Here is an 8,414-nt window from a genome sequence, read left to right on the forward strand (position 1 = left end):
CTGCTCTTATACACCCCAACAAAATGGTGTGGAGGAACAAAAGCAAAAACACCTGCTAGAAGTGATAAGAGCTCTAAGATTTTAAGATAATATACCTCTAAAATTCTGGGTTATTATGTATAAGCAGCAACATACTTGATTCATTGGCTTCCATCTTTTGTGTTAGGTTATAGATACCTTAGGAGAAGTTGTATAATAGAAAACTTTTACTGGACCATTTGAAGGTGTTAGGGTGTCTGTGTTATGCTAAAATTGTCAATAAATCAAATACATTAATGCCTAGATCTAGGAAGGCAATTGATATGGGCTATTCAGAAATAAAGAAAGGTTATATACTCTATAATCTTACTAACAAGCTTTTCTTTGTCAATAGGGATGTTGTGTCAGAGAAGACACATTTCCATTCAGCATCGATCTAAGTCAACCTATATAATACCTGCTTCTTACATATAATCCTAGAGTTGAGTCTATAAATACTACTGGTGTGACTAGCATACAACCTAGTCATGACCTTCAACTTTAATCCACAAGTAATAATACTGAAGAACAACCAAGCACTATACATGATCAACCTCTACATCAAACTACCCAGGAAGAACCTATACAACAAATAACATTTCCCACTACTGCAACAAGAAGAGTAACCATATCAATCATAAGACAACAAGCTGTAGAACAACTTGTACTACATCCTGTCACACCAAGGATGGATACTGGACCACAAACAGTTGCTCAACATGAACATAGAAAATCTACCAGGGGTTCGAATCCACCAGGATGAACGAAAGATTTTATGTCATTAACTATCAATGAAAATATTTTATACCCTCTCTCCGACTATGTCTCTTATGATAATATATCTGCTAAGTATCAATGTCACTTATCTCATTTTTTTAATCTTGTGGAGCCTACATTCTATATAGAAGCTGTGAAATATCTTAGATGGGTGAAAGTTATGCAAGCTGAGGTGGCTGCACCAGAAACCAACAACACCTAGAAGGTGGTTGATCTTCCAGCAGACAAGAAACCTATAGGATGCATATGGATTAATAAGAGTCAAATATAAAGCTTCAGGGGAAGTAGAACTGTTTAAGGCAAAGTTGGTTGCAAAAGGTTTCAGCCAAAAAGAAGGAATAAACTACGATAAAACCTTCAGTCCAGTAGTAAAAATGGTTACACTAAGAACAGTTTTGGAAATAACAGCCACTAGACACTGGCACACCTATTAAATGGATGTGTTCAATTCTTTCTTACAAGGAGATTTGGAGGATGAGATCTCCATGAAGCTCCCACAAAGATTTAGAAGTCAGGGGGGAAATAGATAGGTATGCAGACTTACTAAATCCTTGTATGGACTGAAACAAGCACCAAGATTGTGGAATGAAAAATTATCTCAAGCTTTAATCAATTGCAAGTTCAGACAAAGTCAATATAATCATTCACTATATATCAAAGAAACCAATGATGGAATGGTAGCTATACATATATATGTTGATGACATACTAGTAACTGAAGATAAGCTGGATCAGATAGTTGAAACAAAGAATGCTCTTCACATAGCATTTAAGATGAAAGACCTAGAAGAATTGAAATACTTCCTAGGAACTAAGTTTGCAAGGTCTAAAGAAGGGATTGTGATGCACCAGATGAAGTATGTACTTGAATTAATTTCAAAAAGTGGTCTTAGCGCTATAAAACCAGCTCCAACACCATTTGATATCACAAAAAAACTGACAACTATAGGGTATGATCAATATATCTCAGAAGGTACAAGCTCAAAAGATGAAGTAACAAGCTCAAAAGATGAAGTACTAGCTGATTAAGGGAGATATCAAAGGATAATAGAAAAACTGTTATACCTTACAGTAACAAAACCTGACATAGCATACAGAGTACAAACCTTGAGTAAGTTTTTGCAAAGTCCAAAATAGTCTCACATGAGTGTAGCTCTCACGATTATAAAATATATAATAGGAAAATCAGGACAAGGCCTTCTAATGTCTAGCTCAGAAAGAGATATTCTAATATCTCATTGTGATGTATATTGGGCTACATGTGCCTTTTCTAGGAGATCTATTACTGGCTTTACTATAAAGCTAGGTGAATCACTAATTTCTTGAAAGTCAAAGGAAAAGACAACAATTTCTAAGAGCTCGGAAGAATCAGAATATAAAAGTCTATTGCAGAACTTACATGACTGGTTGGCTTGATCAAAGATCTGGGTGTTCAACTATAACTACCAGTGACCATATTCAGCGACAGTAAAGCAACTTTACAAATAGTTGTAATTCTTGTCTACCATGAGAGTACCAAGTATATAGAAAAAGATTATCATTTTGTGAGAGAAAAAATCCAACAAGGACTGATTAAGACTCAATATATATCCACTTATGATCAACCTGCAGATGCATTTACTAAAGGATTAAGGTTCAATATTAATATCTTATGTCCAAACTTGGCTTTAATTTGTTAATCTCTTTGCAGTATCGGTGTTGAGGAATGAGTATAATTCAAAGAAGAAAAAAAGGAAAAGTTAGTTATCAGATTCTAGAAGTTATTTCATCATCACATTCAAGATGTTAGTTATATTGGTGTAGGTAGTTAGTTAACTAGGCTCCTTAGTTAAATTTATCGTCCAATCGCTACATATATATCGACTATGTACATACAAAATTCAGATCAATCAGATTGAATACAATACTAAATTACAATGCTTTTCAATCTTCTTTCTCTTCTTTTTCTCTGTTTCTCTGATCTCTACTGCTCCTAGTTCTCTGTAGTCCTTACTCTTCTCTCATTTGAGCACCATTACTATGTTAATCTTCAAATAACAAATAGTATGATAGCTAATGAAACAAATGAAAATAGATAATAATAGATTATAACGAAGAATAAGATTGTAGAAAAGTAATAATAACAAAATTGATAAGAAAATCCAGATAATGTTTGATTACCTGCTAACATTCTAACTTAATTCTTGGCCTCCGTACCCTCTTTTTTAGAGTCATATATATCCTCAATAAGTTATAAATATGTCATGGATACATATTCTACTAATCATCTCTTCTCAACATTTCTTCAAATACCTATTCCTCTAGTTATATTTTATGTGATCTAATTTAACATTACCAGTGTATAAAAATTAAATAAAAAATGAAGAATCAAAGTGGAAAACAAAAGGGTGAAGTCATTGAGCAAGTCCAAGCATTGAATTGGGAGCACCTATTAAAGTTAAAGTTGAGAAACGTATCCAGAATTTTTTTTTCTACAACCCTTTAAGTTTTTGAAAAATATTGGTCTTATTAATTTCCTTATACCAAAAAAGGAAAGCAAAACTAATTTCCAACTTGTAATTTTAAAAAGTGTACAAGTATGAAAGCATAAATTAGTAAAATACAACCTTTTCACTTTAAATTAATGAATCAATATGGTGGTTAGGTAACAAATTTGACTTGCAAAAAGTTCTAGTTGGCATTTGGTAGATATTACTCATTATAAGTGCATGAGGAAACAGTATTAAAAATTAATATATATATATATATATATATGAGGATTACGATCTTGCTGATTTGGCATGTCTTAGGATCAAGAAATCCTATTTATCTTTTATCTCTTTTTTTTTTGACATTTTTTTTATTTTTAAAAAAATTATCTACTAAATTAAAAGAATGAACAACTATTGAGTACTATACTATTATTACGGTGCCTTTTCTTAATTTCCTAAAATTGATGTGCCTTTTCAACTACAACAGTTACCAACTCTAACTGTTACTATATAATTCTGCTTCTACTTTTCCTTTTCTTTCTATGTTTATATAAATTTTTTTAATAATGGGTACTTTTTATGGACAGAATTAAAAAAAAAAATTATAGGTACATAATTTTTTCCTGAGTAAGTGTAACTTTTTAATCTTCTTATTTTGTTTTAACCTTTTTTTTTTCTTTTAATTTTGTAATGCTATATTATATTCAATAAAGAGACTCGATCTTATTTCGTCAATTTTCAAGATGTTGATTTCAATTTCAGTATTTGCTAAGCAGATAAACAAAAAAAATGAGCAACACTCCTTTTCAGTTATTCATATATTACTATATCTCAATTCTTTTTATCATTGAAATACTTTTCTTTCTGTTTTTTAAGTTTTTGTTTGATTTGTAATTTTTCTGCATTTTATTTTCTTAGAAGTTTAACCAACCAGAGGTAAGAAATGGATGAATAACATTATTAGTCTAATTATTTTCTTTGCGGTCATTGTCCCAATTGTTTTTTAGATTAAAAAAAAAAAAAGACTATTGTTTCAAAGTTGAATGACTAAAAATACTGCATTATCAGGAATGAGATTATGAAGTTCCTACGTACTTTCATAAGAGGTATACTCCCTTCTTTTATTTTTTTATATTTCTAGCTCTTGATGTTATTTGCATTTTTTTACATTAATATTTTTCTTTTACAAAAACATGTACATTTCAGGAGTTTATAAGAATAACGGTTGATTATGTATTGCTATTAAATCAAATCTTATTATTTTTATTATTTTTTAGATTAGATAAATGTAGGAACCCTTTTTTTGTTAAGAATTATGACTATTAATTAATTAAATCAATTGCATAAATTTTACCAACATTTCATTGAATTAATTCTTAACCAAATATCTAATTTAATAATAGTATTTAAATCATACATCACATTATATTATCATCGTATCATATTTTATACTTCTCATTTTTTAAAGTTGAATTATAATTCTATCCATAATTAAATCAAAATGTTATAGAACATCTAATTAATTAAATATAAGGATTGACAAATTATTGTCTTTTAAAAAGTGAAAAGTCTTCAAATAGAAAGTTAAATCACCAATAATATTCATCAAAAATTGATATACCTCATTAGCCTTCAGAAAGTATAGTGATTGCCAATATTCTACAATAGAATTTTACATAAATATATATATATATTTTATATATAAAGTGAGTCATAACGACCAACGTTTTTTTGTTTCTCCCACTCCTAAGCTTAAATATCTTCATGAGTATATCGTAACTCCAAAAACGTCCTCTATTTAGGATCTTTAATTTACAAAGAAGCAAATGAATGTGAAGGGCTAAATCTTGGATTGATTAGACATGTAGGAAATTGAAAGTTTTTTTTTTCGGAAAAAATCAAAGCTGAAAATAGAACATTTTAGTGTTATTTTTTTTTGTTTCATGAGTAAGAAAGAGGAAAAAGAGAGGAAAACAATATAATTTTATTTGGATTTTTCTCAATTATTTTTGAATTTTGTGCTATATTAAAAAAACTAAGAAAACTATTCATCTAACTCTCTTAATTATATTGAATATGCAATGTTAAAAACTAAAAGGTCATCTTTAAATTTCCTTGATTTAATGCTTAATGGTCTTTATTTTCGTAACTTCCTCTAACGTTTTATTGTCATAAGATATAAAATAATTAACTATAAATAGACATTATAAGACGTAAAGATGATCACATAAGTATTTTAAGTTGTTATGCATTCAATGCTTATTATATTCATGTTCTTATTTGACTTGAAGAATAAGATGAAGGTTATTGAACGGTAATCGGCTTGCGAAGTGAATGTCGATGAGAGTTTGAAAGATTGTACATTTTCGCTTCATATTGTTTCTATTTTTTAATGATAAAGATTGCAATAATAACGTTATATATATATATATATATATATATATATATATATATATATATATATGTTTTTTTTGTATTTTATATAGATTTCTAATTGGCGTAAATTCATAATTTCTTTTGGTTTAAAATAGTATCTCTGACTTTATTCAAAATATGTTAACTATAGTTTTTTGTAACTGCGCGAAGCGCGAACAAATTCACTAGTACCTAATTAGCAGGTTAAATTATCTTGAAATTATAGTTCTCTATTATAACTTGAACTAATTTATATCATATGAGAGGTGGAATAAAATAATATCAAGTTGGATCGAATAAGATGGGTTATTCCAAAATTAAATAACATTAGATTTATATTATGTTTGGTTGATAGTATAAATTTGCCTCAGGATTTATATCATCAACAAAATTTAATATAAATTTAATACCAAACTTAATCTTGTAATATCTCATCTTATCTTGCGTACCAAATGATTCCTAAGGCTCCAACGTTAGGAGTAACAATCGAGAGAAGGTCTTGAGTTGATTATTAGAAGAAATGTTGAAGAAAGAACAAGATTTATCTTTTGCCCCATCCAGGTGATCGGAAAATAAATGTTTCTTTCGTTTTAAAAAGAATGATCTAATTTTTTTAATTTGTTTCAAAAATAAAAACTCCTTTCTTTTTTTGGCAATACTTTAATTCCAACTTTTTTCGTGGCATATTTGAGATCACAAGATTAAAGGACATTTTGATAAATTTGACACAATTTTAATTTAAGACCACAAGATTCAAAAGTATTCTTTATTTTTTAAACTCCGTATAAAGTTAAAAGAGATCATTCTTTATGAAACGGAGGAGTAAATGGTTAATATATTTATCTCATTATGTTTGGGGAAGTTACAATATATATTTGACCGGTCGCAAAGTAATTACATTTCGTTGTTAGTCAAATGCATAAACATAAAAATGTATATGTTATATATACACACACACATATTAGCTATTATGATATTTTTACACGTCCTAATAACTCACATGAGTTATGCTCGATTTTTGTCTGTGGATGAATCAGGTTGTCTAACGTATTTCAATAAAAGCAGTAAAGACAGTAAATAATGAACACGATAGTTTTACGTGAAAAATACCTAGCTCACAAAAGGTGTAAAAAATCACGACCTATACCTCTACAGGATTTAACCCCAACTTTACTAAAAAGTATGAGCCTCTCAACAAAAGATTACAAGCTCTGTAATCTAAGGAATTATAAACTATAATTTTTGGTGTTCAACAATCTTCCTAGACTGTTGAACCCCATTTCAAGTTTCTCTATTTGAAAATCAGATTACAAAATTCTAGCAACCCTTGAAACTAACTCTAGTTTCTAAAAATACCCAAACGTCCCAAGGTTTATGTTCCTAAGTATTTAAGTTAACCCAACTCAAAGACTTAACTCCTAAACCAGTTTATAATACACTAACACTAAGAAAGCATGACATTATTACAACTCAATAAACTTCCTAATACATATTAACTAAAATAGAAGACTGTTAGACACATGAATGAAATAGGTTCTTAAATTTGATACTTTAATTTGGTTCACTATATTAGGTTGCACTTCAATAGCTAGGTCTCTCTCTCAAATATTGTTCTTACTTATTTGATCGTGTTCTCCCTTTTTTTACATTCAGTATATGCACATGAATTTTATTTTGAAAGACCTTGTGTATTTATAACTCCAACCAAGTAGACTTCTAACTCCATAAGGAATCTCATGCTTCTTAGAATCTTTTTTTGAGTGTTGTAATCAAACACTAACTCACATTCTCAGCACATGGTGATCTTCTTATGCTTATCTAAAGTTGCACATGTGACGTTATCCACACAAAATTCTCTTGCAAGTTGAATTCTTTTAAAATAGTTTTTCATGAATCATATAAGCTTACTTGCTCCATAGCCTCGTGTCAATCATCAAAATTTCACAAATCTTAACAAATTCACCCTTTTGATGATGACAAACTCAGTCCCTTGTGCATTTCATTTTGATATCAACATATTAACCCGTGAACATTGGTTCATCACTTTATCAATTATCAAAATCTGTTAGAACTCTTGCTTGACAAGGACTGTTATCTTCTTGGATGCTTGACCCTGCATATGTGTGGATTCCATATGTGGATATGTTTTATTCAAGTCCATAATAAGTCATGCTTGAAAAGGACTTGCATCTTGCTTGGATGCCTAATTCTATATGTTTTTGGACTCTTGCCTTGGGTATGCTTTGTACAAGCTTTGTGGTTTTTCTTTTGATACTTTTATATAAGTTAGACTCTGAATGCAGGAACATGTTGATCAACCTATTTCATATACTTATTCAACTAATTTGTCAATTATTAAAACATACATGAGCTCTATATTTTCTCCCTTTATGATGATGACAAACTAATCCACTTTGTGTACTATGCTTAACTTGTTTCAGTCAGTTTAGAGTCTAAATAAATTATCAAAAGACACATATTAGATTAACTAAGTTAGAATCATGAATTATAAATATTACACAGTATACACAATTTTTTTTGGCATCATAAAAACATGCATTAATTATGCACTCTCTTGATTTAGTAATTTTAAGATCATGACCGCTAGAGCTATTGTAATACCCCGTACATTCCTAGTTCAGTTCATCTCCTAGTACTAGCTTAAGGCACTTAGAACCTGAAAGTAAGACTAAGTGTTGTGGGACTTAGTCATATTTTGACTCTCTTTAACTTT

This window comes from Capsicum annuum, chromosome 9 (assembly GCF_002878395.1).
Source record: "Capsicum annuum cultivar UCD-10X-F1 chromosome 9, UCD10Xv1.1, whole genome shotgun sequence".
Classification (NCBI taxonomy): Eukaryota; Viridiplantae; Streptophyta; class Magnoliopsida; order Solanales; family Solanaceae; genus Capsicum; species Capsicum annuum.